This window comes from Cephus cinctus, unplaced genomic scaffold, assembly GCF_000341935.2.
Source record: "Cephus cinctus unplaced genomic scaffold, Ccin1 Ccin1_scaffold0303, whole genome shotgun sequence".
NCBI lineage: Eukaryota > Metazoa > Arthropoda > Insecta > Hymenoptera > Cephidae > Cephus > Cephus cinctus.
The window spans coordinates 63,880-77,866 of NW_014333006.1; the positions used below are offsets into that span (position 1 = coordinate 63,880).

The 13,987-nt window shown below is 40.1% G+C and overlaps 2 long non-coding RNA genes across 2 annotated transcripts; both read right to left on the minus strand.

Annotated features, from left to right (window-relative positions):
- Window positions 1-4,925: 4,925 nt before the first annotated feature.
- LOC112494126 lies at window positions 4,926-6,651 on the minus strand. The gene is made up of 4 exons (XR_003059276.1): window positions 6,593-6,651; window positions 5,464-5,499; window positions 5,288-5,325; window positions 4,926-5,114 (listed from the first exon to the last, which is right to left on the minus strand). It is a non-coding gene; the product is annotated as an uncharacterized LOC112494126 (long non-coding RNA).
- A 356-nt stretch (window positions 6,652-7,007) lies between these two features.
- LOC112494129 lies at window positions 7,008-8,475 on the minus strand. The gene is made up of 4 exons (XR_003059279.1): window positions 8,390-8,475; window positions 8,235-8,313; window positions 7,973-8,101; window positions 7,008-7,297 (listed from the first exon to the last, which is right to left on the minus strand). It is a non-coding gene; the product is annotated as an uncharacterized LOC112494129 (long non-coding RNA).
- Window positions 8,476-13,987: the final 5,512 nt, after the last annotated feature.

Here is a 13,987-nt window from a genome sequence, read left to right on the forward strand (position 1 = left end):
ATCCAATTTATATCAGTACGCTTTGACGTTTCGCACAATCCGTCATTGTTTTCAGTCCTGTTAGTCAGTACGGCGTCGTCTCCAATCTCAGTCTCGTTGGACAATAGATCATCGCAAGTTTCAGTTGTGTTGTCCGACACTCCGTCATCGATCTCAGTCTCGTTGTCTAGCACTTTTATGTCTGTCTCAGCTATGCGGGCAGAACCACCACTTCGTCGTCGATCTCAGTATCACGGCCACACACTTCGTCATCATTTTCAGCCTCGTTTGCCACTGGTTCATCGTCAATCTCAATCTCAATTATGAACTCCCAACTCATATCCGTACGTACAACTAAAATTTTATAAAAATATTATAAAAAAAAGTTTTTTACCGTACCTTCGGGAAAGTTGGATTCCCTATTCCGTTCAGCGGGAAGAAAATAGCACCGCTCCCGTCTTGTCAAAAACAGGCTGATTTAAAGAAAAATGCTACGTTCTCCTCGCTAAACAGAGCAGGGTTTCGAATTTTCCGTACAGATGTCGCAAAAATAGTATATACAACTAGGGAGGGAAGTTGTCCATCACAATCCCCCCGTGTTTGACACCCTCTCCTGCGACTTGGGTGACAATCTCACGTACGGGTTGAAATGCCCTATTTTACTTCCTAGTTGCGTAATATACTATTACGTGGATAATAACATTACGTATATTACAAAAAAGACATGCTGCAAAAACGTGTCTCTAAAACGAAAAATCAGGTGTGGAACAGTTTTACTAAAGTGAGCTCCATCAGTGTAAGATGCAAAATTTGCACGAACGTTCTGAGACATGGTGGAAACACGACGAAGTTGAGACAACATCTAGATAGAAAACACAGTCTATCTCTAGCCGTCTCCACGGGCAAAGCGCGGAAAGTTATTTCGGATTTTGAAAGAACATTGAACAAGAAAAGCAAAGCAGAGAACGAAGACGATCCCGCTCCGACAGAATTGGAAACACGAGGGAAAAATCTGAGCAGTTTAAATATATTATTAAAAACAAATATTTTCAGACAACTCTTCAGACTAAAGCAAACAGCATGGAAGAAAAAATCGACACAGCTTTTCAGCGAATGTAATTCGTTCAACGGTAATGTGTTACATATCTATTTATCGATGATTTTCAATGTGAAAATAAATATAGGTATATGTATAGTGATTAATGATAATTTTTTATTTTTTGTTGATAGTTGAAGGGTCTTTTGCTGACAAAATCACTAACGCGATACTATTCATGCTCGCTACCGACAACTGTCCTCTCTTCGTTGTTAAAAACAAAGGAAGGACGTGCCATTACGAGGCTTATGGAAGAGAACTACGCTCTTCTTCGCGACTTACTTAAATGTGAGACGAATCACGCTAACTCTATCATTTTAACCTGCGACATTTGGTTGGATATCTCGAATATACTGCGACGTTATTCCCCAAAAACCAAAATCCCAATACGAAGTTAGATAGGCGGTAAAAGGTACTCGGAAAGTAGGGAACCGTACACAAAACGCCGTATGATCCTCTCTCTATGAATTTCGATATTCAGAAGTCCCGATACGCGATAAACTCAATGGTGTTGGGCGTCAGGTGGTCTCCGGGGAGAACACCGTGAGTGCAGGGCACTTGAGATCCTAGAAATTCTGAGGAAAACGCGGGAAAGCTCAGAACAACGAAAGGGAAACATAGTCAAAAGAAATGGCAAGCTCTCCGAAAATTATCACAAGAATATTATAATCGGCAAAAATAAATTATTACTAGGTACGCCACTGATAGTCAGTACGTCCTGTATTCTCGACTCGGGCGAGTACTCAACAAAAAAAAAGGTGACTCTACGCTCGACCAACAGCGTGAGGTGTCGAAAAATATTACAATAAGACGGTAATTAAGAGTTTCCAAAAGTTGAAATATTAATTAAATAAAGAGGAGGATGCCATTCCTAGTAACGAAATCGAAAAATACATGAGCAATATAGGGCCGAGAAAAGAAATATTCAGAGTTGAAATTCAATATAATCAAGCGACATATAACGCCGGAAAAGATAGAAAAGCCCAAAAAGATATTCACTTAAAACAACTAGACAGACTCAACGGGAAACGGCCAAGCCGGAGACGCCGGGGCCCTAGGTGTTTCCACGTGGTCGAGAAGATAATCGGTAACTTATAAAATATTCGACAATTCCAAAGCACTAAATTACAGCAGAACGCAATTAATTAAAATATATTCGGTATAATAGGTACTCTAAGATAATAAAAGAAAAGGGAAATAAGATAACGGTATCCGGCACTATCGTCCTTTTACTTAAAGGGAGTGGAACGACCTTCAGTCCCTGTAAGCGAGAAAATTTGCCGTCGAGACAAAGAGCGTAGACGGGATTAACTCAGATAAGTTTACGAAATCTCCAAAATAAGGGTAACGGAAAGTGCTCACCAACTATATCAGATATAGGATCGAGGAAATCGGTCCTCAGACTTCCTTCCTTCCTTCCATCTCTATATACTATCCTCCACTCGATATCAGTTAGTCTTTGGTTTCGCTTCGCAATTTCAATCAGTCGAATTCGGCTCGTCTTTGTTCACTTTAACAATTGTTAAAATCAACCACTGGCTAAGATGCTCCAAACGTAAGTGAACGAGCCGGAATTCGTCGCTAGAGGAAGAGCCCTAGGGGCCCCCCTCCATAAATTATTAATTCCTAATTCGCACGGTAGAGCGATAACACAATATAATAATATAGAATAGGTAAATCTAACGCTTGACGGTAGCCAGAGACGAAGCATTAGGCGCTAGAGTCCGAAGATCGGCGGAGAGAGCCGAGCTGAGCGCGGGAATCCTTGGTGCGGCCGATCGTGAGTCCTCGGTGCGAGCAGCAGGATCCAGCGAAGAGTAGGCCCTGGTTTCTTCTCCGGGGGCCACTGATAACAGGAGCGCTAGGGAACGTTCGGCGACTGGGCGGCACGATAGAGGATTATCCTTTCCTCCTATCGGCGGCACGAGTGGCGAAGGCCCTTTTTGCGGTCCGTATGGGCGGCCGGCAGAAGTAGTAGAGGGATCCCATCCCGGGTCTCCTTGGCTCCACGGAAGTCCTCTGGAACGAACAGCAGTTTGGTCCAGCCTCTGTCGATCGCTCGTCCGGTAGCTCAGGAACTCTCGTTGGCGGTCAGCTTCGTGCTCGTGGTGTAGAGGTAGATTTGCCCAGGACGGTAAAGAAGGTAGGCGAGTGCGAATAGGAAAGCTCGAAAATAAAAAATAAAAACGAAAAACAGCAGAAAGACGGAACAGAAATAAGTAGAAAGGACGATAGGCGGAAACAGAGTGCATAAACGATAAGCGAGACAAGCAAAGCCGTCTTTGGAATGTCGGGTGACTGACGTTTGGAGGATCGTTGCAGGTGGATTGTGTCTTTTTCCTACTCCTAGCAATCTTTGTGACTGAATTTCCGAAATTCACGTCACAACTACACATATATCTATCGGATAGAAAGATGAATAATGTGTGCTTGGGAGTGTTTCCCCTGAAAGAGAGATTGGTAGGGGCACTACGGTTGTTCGACATTGGTACTGACACCGTTACTGCGATCGTCACTGATAATGGCGCGAACATAAAAAAAGCGATCATCGACAGTTTCGGCATTTCATAACATATCCAGTGTTTCGCTCATGATCTATCGGACATTGTACCAGACTCGATTAGGGCTACGGCTGGGATCGAAAAAACGATCACGAAAGTTAAACAGATTGTCACGTTTACAAAGCGTAATGTTGTCGCAGCGGGTGAATTACGTCGATTACAATTACGGGACGGAAAGACTGAAGTGATGTTACGAAAATTTAAAAAAGAGGTGCCTACGAGATGGAATTCGACGCTTATAATGATCGAGCGATTCTTTCAACTTCATGAGTACGTGTATCCAGTGACGTTGAAGTGTTCTGAGTCTGTTGACCTTTTAACGCGCGAAGAACTTAACATATTACGCGAGTTAGTGTTGCTTTTGAAACCCGTAAAAAACTTGATCACTGAGGCGAGTGGTGATTCATACGTAACATTGAGTTTAGCGATACCATTAATTCGCTGTATGACTGTTACTATCAGCAAATGAAAACCGTCGACTAAGACTGTAATAAAGCTGCGAATGAAGTTCCTAGAGCAATCAGAATGACGTTTCAAAGATTACGAGGCTTCGGAAATTTGAGCAATTGTCATGATAGTCGACCCGCGTTTCAAAAAAATTCATTTCTAAAAGCCAATTCTCTGCGCAGCAGCAATAATGAAATTGCGTTTAAAAAAAAGCTTTCATAAATGTTACTGAAGATGCTGCAAATAATACGTAGATAGTAAACGAAGCCAGTGTTTAAAGTATTCAAGGCGCATTGATATCAGAAAATTCAAATGCTGCTATCCGACAACAACGACCTTGATCTTGAACTCAAAATAACATTTAAGCCAACCTTTTATTTCACGTTCCGAAAACCCTCTCCCATACTGGAAAATATTAAAATGGGCAAATCCGAAACTGTATCCGTGTACTCTAACATATTTGAGTGTCGTTGCTACGTCCATTCCGTGTGAACGATTATTTTAAAAAACTAGAGTTATTGAAGTTGAGCATCGTAGTCGGCTCACAGGAAAAAAAGATTAAACGAATTAACTTTCTAAAAAATACTGGAGTATTCCTTCAACAGCATGATTCAGCAGACGATTTATTTAATTGTTTTCTGGGTGCCTGTACTTTGTTAGAGGAAACCTCTTTGTTTCTTTTTTTTTTAAGTTTATTACGCAATTATCTTTTCTGGCATATGTGTCATGGAAACGTACACGTATATATGTAAATTGAAAATATGTGGTACGTATTATGAATTAGAACATGCAAAATACTGAATTAGATCTCAGTTCTGTGTTCTACACTTTATTGCCCGTTTTAAATCTGCATGAGCTTGCTTTTATGATACTACTATTTGCTTAGGTATACTGCAGAATTGTTTTTATCCATTCCATGGACTCTTAAACTCAGATCAATCAACATTGTAAAATATTTTGATGTATAATGTTTTTATCTAGGTATAAATTTGGATACAGAACCTCGGAACCCTCGGCGTCGATGAACGAATCTGGAATTAAAAATCAGTAAAATTACATTATAGATTTGAACATTACATGTTCTATGTACTCGTAATAATAAAAAGGTTTTGTTATCTTTCTACGCAAAACATTACAAATATTATTATTTCGTACAGCTCTGTATGAAATAAACTGCTAATTGTTATTATTAACCAATACCTACCTTCATTTTGGAAAATCTGGAATCTGGAACTCTGTGATCTGCAATTAAAGATATAATTTAAAGATTATATCATAGGAGAATATAATACTTATCTGCTGCTGGGAATCGACAATCTGAAACCTGGTGACCTATAAGAATAATAAATATATTAATTTTGTTACAAAATTAATACTTACCTACTGTGGAGAATCGACGATCCGGAAACTAATGATCTACAAAGAATCAAATGGATTATTATTTGTAAAAAATAATAGTTACTTGACATTGAGTGCCAAACTACGATGTTACGGAATGTGATATCTTGCTTGTTAAATGGTTAAACGCGACACGAATCGGTCATTTGATTATTACATCCTAAGTGGCTTCTCAGGGATACAGTCCAACACGCGTTTAAATTAGTGTACGCTTTTTCGAATTAAACGATGCATGAATTATTATTCATGTTTTGGACAATCAATCGATTCAGAAACATCGGTGTAAATTTGAATCGATTATTTTACCATCGATGCTTTTTTAAAACATAAGCCATCTTTAAAGATTCCAAAACACAAAAAAAACGTTTTCACGAAGAAAATAAATAAATCCGTCGTTGCGGAATTTTTAAACTGGAAGTGCTCTACATATGTAAATGTTGCAGATTCATCTACATTCAGAACTTGATATGCTCTATAAATTGTAGTCCGATTAGCTTAGCAGTTTCTTTGGAATTTATCTCACATCCGCATCTAAATGTACTTGGCAAAAACCAATATATGTATTTCATATGTGCATTAATAGTATAACGGGGTGCCCGGCTCGTCCCCGCTATAATTAATTTTTAAACCATAGAGCCGCCAGGGACCAATAGAGAACTAGGAATTTCCGAAAAATTAGGAGTTCTGATCGGGATTCGAACCCGATACCTTCGGACTGCCAAGTCGAGCACTTACCACTGTGCTATTGAACCCACTGTCCGACCTGATATGCCCTATTTATTTATTTTTCGGTCATTCCTAGGTGGTATCCCCTCTAGCTCTGTAACGCCACGTTACAATAGACATAATCATTCAACGGTAGAATTATCATCGTAAATGAAATATCACGTAATTAATGTTTGGAAAAAAATATTTTATAGGTTACGAGTTACATTCAATCATTATTTTCACGGTCGAATGATTGTAAAGTTTATGAATATAATGATTTCTTTACCAAAACTATTCGCAATTATTGAGTTTATTATTATAAGCATCATTAAGTTTATTATAAAAGAAAACGAGACTATATTACAAAGAAACTAACAATAAGTGTCAATAAAATAATGCAAACCTTCATGTTCGATGTGCATATAATTATCGCTGTGGCTAGTGAACGTGTGAAGACTAAAGTCACTGTAGTCACCCAACAAATTTTCATGTCTCGAAAAATGCTCGCGATTGATTCACGTAAACAGAAAGTGGGGGTTGGATACGATGGGAGGGGAATAAGATTTTCTGCGTGACTTACTCAATATTTTTGCAAACTCTTCTGCGTACCTCACGCGACATATTACGAATGAGCTTTTGCATGATTCACGCAACATCACACCGTGCATTGACTTTGCGTGAATCACGCAAATTTTTTTATAGTAGAATAATCTTCAGCCTGGTTTACGATAAACATAAGTTAAGATTAACATAGTTTTTTTAATATTAAAAATTATTCTATAAATAATTCGAAGCATAGGTTATATTTTGACCATGTTATGATTTACAGAAAGAAAATATCGAGCTAGTAACTTTCCCTTAAAATTAAAAACGTAATTGGTTGATTCCTGTCTTCCTTCCTTTCCTTATGGCTGACTCCTTCAATGTAATTGTTTGATTCGATCTATGGTGAAAACGTGATGTCCAGAAATATTTATGACCAAGAGTGGTTTGTGTTCCGTGATTATGTGTTCCGTATTGTGACGTCCTGGAGCTGGTTACCTTGAAGTCCCTCGCTGATTTGCCGTTCAGGACCGTGAGTTTTGTCATGGATTCGCCGTTGTATTGGCTATAGAAATAACGCAATGAGACCGGGAAGTTTGAAATGATATAAACACGAATTAAGCAAATTAATTTATACTGGATTAAAATGAAGTTTATATTATACTAATATGCGGACAAGAAAAAGATTGACTGTATGCGGATTGGATGATAAAACAAACTGGAGCAGTGTCGTGAGTATACTAGTTCACTCTTTCAGAACTAAATCAGGACTGCCTGAAGAAGAAGCTCCCTTAGTCGTCGTGAGTCGTTTTCTTATCGTGGGGAATTTGTTGGAAGTGAAAAGATGAAAGCGTGGAAAAGTTTCTTGAGAGATTCCCGCGTAAAAGACAAGTCAGCGAATGGGCCCACTTGGTTGCCAAATGTCGTTGACAAAAAATAGGCCCCACTAACTCATGCTATCCAGCGCACAAGCACGCACGCTGGGCAAGAACGACCCTCGAGTCTTGTTGCGAGAGACCCCCAAAAGTGTTTGCTTTATTTATCGCTGCTTATAAAGAAAAAGGTCTTTATTACAAAAGGAGAAGGTATATAAAGTATTAGAATGCTAATGTTATAAGGCGACTGGCGTCTTATATCTTACGTATAAGTAAAGGCTGTGTGCTTCGAATATTAAGGGTTACTACGAATTACGCCTTGAATTTCGCGGTATTAAATCAGGAAACAAGGAGCTCTACCATACCGGGCGACTGGGAGGCAGTAGCGACGGCGCTCAATCGGACTGAGTTCGTCACAGCATCAGAGGTATGGCGACATCTCTGAGGCATTTCCAAACTTCCACCGTCAAGGAGTTAAAGATGAGTTCCTGTACCTACCGAAAGGTAAGTTTTATATTTAATCATTTATATTTAAAAATCATGTAACCTAAGTACGTTTTGCTACTACAAAATATATGAATTGTTAATATTTTATAAATTTTACATTTAGAATTACTTTATACACACCTGTAATTATGGATGATCTGTGGTTTTGCATTAAGAGTTGCGATTTCAATTTTTTAAATTGCGATCTCAGTTCGATTGCCTATAACACAGAAACTGAATTATTGAAAGTATTAATTTGTATAATAAATGGAGCTTATGTTTCTTCCATACATTACCTATTAAAGTGATGACTTTTCTACTACGTTTTAATGCATCTCGTTGTGACAACAAGAAAAGCTTTATAATTAAAAATCAAATATCATTATCAAATTAAAGACACTGGACAGAAAGAACCCAAATTTGAGTTAAGTGATCAAATTAAAACGGTTAATCTACGAATAATACTGTATTATGTTTATCTCTATAGGCGACTTCCGTTTTCGGAGCACAGTGTGTGAGAGGTGTGAGTGAACGGTAGAGAATTATTTTGCAAGGAAAAGGGAAAGTAAAAAGGTGTAAAGTGAAAAAAGGGGTGAAGGGTTAGGGAAGTGGCGAAGAAGGGAGAGGTAAAAAAAAGAAAAGTGAAGGGAGAGAAGAGAAAGAAGAAAAGGATAGAGTAAGGAGACAGAGGTAAGAAGAGGTCAAGTAGGAAAACACGGGCAAGCAGGGAGGAGATAATACCGAAGTGGGATAGGGAGAGACAGCTAGCGGCAAAGAAGAGAGGTGGGGTGTCATACGAAGGATGTCGGTAAGGCAGAGCTAAGAAAAAGTATAGAAATGGAAAAGGAGGAAGGAAAATGGGTGGAGAGCAGAAAAAAGGAACAGGGAAAGGTTACGGATGACAATGACAATGGTTACGGGTGAATTAAGAACAAGGATAGAAGAAATATACAAAGAGGCGATAAGTAGGGTGAAGGTAGGAGAGGAGGTAGGAGAAGATTTTTGGACAGAGAGGGAGTAAGGGGAGCCCGCTGAGTTCGCACCTATTTATACTGTTAATAGCGGACTTGGAGGAGGAAATGAAGAAGGGAAGAGTGGGAGGGTTAGAATTAGGAGAGGAGATAGTGTATACGCTAGCATATGTGGTGGTATTGTCAGAGGAGGAGTAGGAAATGGAAGCGATAATTAGAAGATTGGAGAGATATATGGACAAAAGAGAGTTAACACTGAAAACGGGAAAAATGAAGATAATGAGGTTTAGAAAAGGAGGAGGGAGATGGAAGAAGATGGACTAGAGATGGAAAGGGAAGAGCATAGAGGAAGTGAAGGAATTCAAGTACCTGGTATATATAATGATAAGGAACGGGGGCAGGAGGGGGAAAGGGAAGGAGAGGAGGAGGAGGAGGAGGAGGAGGAGGAGGAGTGAGTGAGTGAGTGAGTAAGTGAGTGAGTGAGAGTGAGAGAGATAAAAAGAGAAATTGATTGATTGATTGATTGATGTTTATTAGCCTTTTCAGCTATTTGTTGTACATTGTTTACATTGTTCTACATACGTTTATAATGCACTTAATTAATTGTACTTACAATAAACTACTTTAACATTCTTTTGAATTTTATCCGTTTTTCACAACTTTTGACCTCTGTTGGTAACGCGTTATACATTTTCACTCCTTCGTGGAACATATTTTTTTGGGCACTTGTAGTTCTTCTAAATTGTATTGCAATATTTTCCGCTTGTGAAATTATTAATTCTTTCATTTCTAATAGAACCGTTGTTTGATTTTATTATTATTCACGCTTTCTAGGTTATTGAGGAACCGTTGTTCCGTTTCCTTATTACACATTTACATTATCTTATTTTTATATTTCGTCTTATTTTTCTTGTTTTTAATAAATCGGGCCCGTCTATGGGTTCCGTATGTTTAAACGAAATCTCAGGTCTATTTAATTTCTCAAAGCCCCTTTTGTGTTGTCTTGTAGTTATTGTAAAATTTCAGGTTTAGTTATTGTCTCCCAGACCCAGGACCCCACCGCACAAGAGCGGGCCGGGGTATACTCTGGAGACAGCGGTGTATCTCTTGGTACACCTGGCACCCAGTAATTTAATATTTTATTAATTATTTCTCGCGGTGCCATTTATTTGTGCGATTCATCGTCACAATATATATATTGTGACGTGAATTTATTCCTCAAACCGCCTCGTAGCAAGACGATCCGATCGCACCCCAAATGTGAGGGACGAGACTCTAAAGTTTTCCCGGGAAAACGCAAGGAGAAAATTGGTACAATATGAAAAGCCAAATGGGCGCCAGACGCAGCGTTGCGTCACGTAACACGCGAAACTCCCGAGAAAATTAAGAGGACTCCGGCTAGTAGGAAAGAAACGGAAAGATATGGTAAAGGGGCGGGGAACGCACAGGTGGTAAAGAAAGAAGGTTGAGAAACCGCAAGGTATTCAGTAACAAATAACAAGGGGGCCCTTTTATTAGGACTTATCAAAGTAACAATTAACAAATCAAATAACCTATAGCGAATATAAATATTCGGTAACATAATACCGCGCGAGACGAGGTCCCATACGGGACACGCGAACAAAATACGATAAGAACAAGTTTACACGATAGCTAAAAGGTCCTTGAGAGACACGTGAAACAAAGAGAAATAATTCGGCCTACGATACACTCTAATCCCGTGACCTACAGGTCTCGAGGCAACGATGTGCTCCCGCGGTACAATTTGTCGTTCGAAAAGAAACGTGGATTTCCGCTATCCGCGGCCGTGAATTCACGATACGTTCTGCACGATGCACGCAACGCGCGAGCTAGACAGACGAACGAATGGTAGGCGGAGTATGGTTCACGCAGATATTGTCAATTAGAACTTTCGAGTACCAGGATCACGCGAGTAAGAAGGTTTCACACAGAATCGTAGAGAGTAGAAAACGTAAGAGACCATACAACATAGAAAGAGTAATACCTAAAAGTAACAGGTTCAAGATAATGTCGCTAAATAATTATTCCGAGGTTCAATTGCATGAACGTACGGGAAGCGTAGTTCATGGGTTCTTACGATCACGATCCAGGGTCGCCGAGAAAGTTGATAAGGAACATGCTTAATAAGAGATAATATAAAAGTTTAAGCTAAGGCACGGAATATTTTCCTCTGGCGAAACGCGATCGGCTCCTCGGTCGAAACCGGGAGGATAATTACGAAACTATAAAGGGACTAAGGCCCACTACGCACAGAGTACTCAAGATTTCGTCCTTCTGGGCGTCGAGACGCTTACCGTGAACGATACAAGTGCTGGATACAACGATACGATCTTCTTTTGTCTTTCTGATTGAAGCGAAACCACCGGCCAAGACTGTTGTCGTCGCAAGAATGACGCTCGAGGGTTCGTCGGTTTATCGGTCGGGGCTAGCTCCCTCGCGGTAAGTCTAGTGGGGCCCAATGGGCCTTTCTAATAGAACCGTTGTTCGATTTTATTATTATTCACGCTTTCTAGGTTATTGAGGAACCGTTGTTCCGTACTTAATTATTCGTACTTAATAGTTCGTACTTAATTTAATACTGTATTATCTTTATCTCTATAGGCGACTTCCGTTTCCGAAACACAGTGTGTGAGAGGTGTGAGTGAACGGTAGAGAATTATTTTGCAAGGAAAAGGGAAAGTAAAAAGGTATAAAGTGAAAAAAGACGTGGCATTTTGATGCACGTCACAAAATTAGGCGAATTCGGCTACGTCGTGGGGCCGGATGGGTTGCGGAGCGTTTCGCGTGGCATTGGACTGATTTTATTTTAAGAATTTGTATTTATTTCCCTGTGGGGAACGTTTCGTTTCTTTTTGAGTTTATTAAGCGGATCCGAGAGGATTCTACACAATTTGTATTGAGACGGGGCCCGAGAGAGAGCCAACTACGGGCCTGGCGTAGCGCTGTAGAGGAGAGGTGACGTCAAGACCGGAGCACACAACCTAGTGGCTCAACTACGCGAAGCAAGCGGCGAGCATCTTCAGAAGCAAAGGGCATACAGGAGTTGCAGAAGTGGCGTGACGCCGAATATCGAGAGAGAATATCGGTGGATGTGATCCCCGCCTTCCGGAAACGGCACTGCAGCCATCCTATCGTAGCAAGATGCCAGGATCTATTTTACCGGGATCGTTAAAACAATTGAAGATCGCGAGGCGGCTAGCGGAGCCGATGTAACAGCGAACCTGATTGGACCAAGGGGTGGTATTACAGCGCGCTCTCAGGAAGGTTCCCGATTTTGGAAATTTGTAGCGTCACTCACGGCGTGGCCAAACTTAGGGATAGACGTGCTATCGTTTTCTACCGATTTTTGTATTTATTGTATCGTATCGTGATCCGTTTAAGGGACTATAATCCAGAAGAGTGTATTCCTGACAATAGTAGGAGCTACTGGACAACGGTGAGTGACGCTCAGGGGTATTCTGGCTATTTTTTTTTAATAATTCACGGGATCAACCGATCTTTTCTGTTCGACGTACTCTTACGCGTCATCCTGCGCTTTCCTGACCGCTAAGGGTCCAAGGTTAGCTAATCCGGTGACAAACAGGAGATCGGTCTCTCATTTCATTATTTCAATTTTTCCGGTTTTGTGTCTAACCGTTCAGTCCACGTCTCGCGGAATCGTCTCCCTAACACATAGGTGCGTGAGTCAATATCGTACCGCTTATTATCGTTACCGTACCGTTTGTTATATCGTATTGTATGTTGCGTTGTTCCAGCGAGAACATTATTGTATAATATCGTTCGGGTAAATATCCCAGTGTGTTATGCATCATCTCGATCAGTTTTCTGTACTTATCATTTGTATTTCATCATCTGGTTCTTATATTTTCTATTTAAAATAAATCGGATCCGTCCCCGGATTTTGATTCCGATAGTTTGTCGTTTTCAGTAATTTTTAGAGTGAACCTCTCTAATTTTCAGATTTTGATTATTGTCTCCCAGACCCAGGACCCCCCCGCATAAGAGCCGGCCAGGGTGTCCTTAGGAGACAGCGGTGTAACTCTGGTTACACCTGGCGTCCAATAATTTAGTATTTCATTAATTATTTCTCGCGGTGCCATTTATTTGTGCGTCACCGTTAAAAAGTGTCGTCACAATGTTTATATATATACAATCATGTAACAAGTATAGTTTGAGGACCGAGGCGATTAAGGGGTATTCACAATAGCAAGCTAACGTTTTTTTTCAGCTAATACCCTCACGCATCACAGCATCGAAATTCTAACCTAACCTTGCAACCGGGAGGTAAAGTGCTTATCCGAGCTTGCCAATAAAATGCTTTGTAGTTAATTTGCGTGAGGAGGGTGATAAGTGCCTAGGAATCTATTAAATATGTAGAGTACCACACGTAATATTTGCCAACTACAGGTACAATCATTGTAAAGTTTTATAGGATTGGGAAAATTTAATAAAAATAGAGTAAACTGTTAATTGACTGACGCAGAATCTCTAGAAGGATATTAGATCTAATGTTACATTGGTATCTGATTAAAAACTTCAAAAACAGATATGATTTATGTAACTCTAAATAGGGTGGAAAATCATAATAATAACTTACCTGGGAGACCCTATAGACCCCAACATGGGCATAGGACTGCAGATCGGGACAGGAAAAAGGCAAATATGGGAGATTTGGGTAAATCTGTAGTATTCGTTAAAAACTGGATTTCTGAGACGTAAAATCATCAGAAGAATCAGTAAGAAATACAGACACAAGAAATTTCTCAGAAAAACGTTTATTTAAGACGAAATGTAGGGTACAGATGTTACATCCGACGCAACGCAACTCCATTGCCCCCCCCCCCCCTCAGCACCCCTCAGTACCCCATTAGCAAAGGTCAGAGACCACGACAGATGTAACCG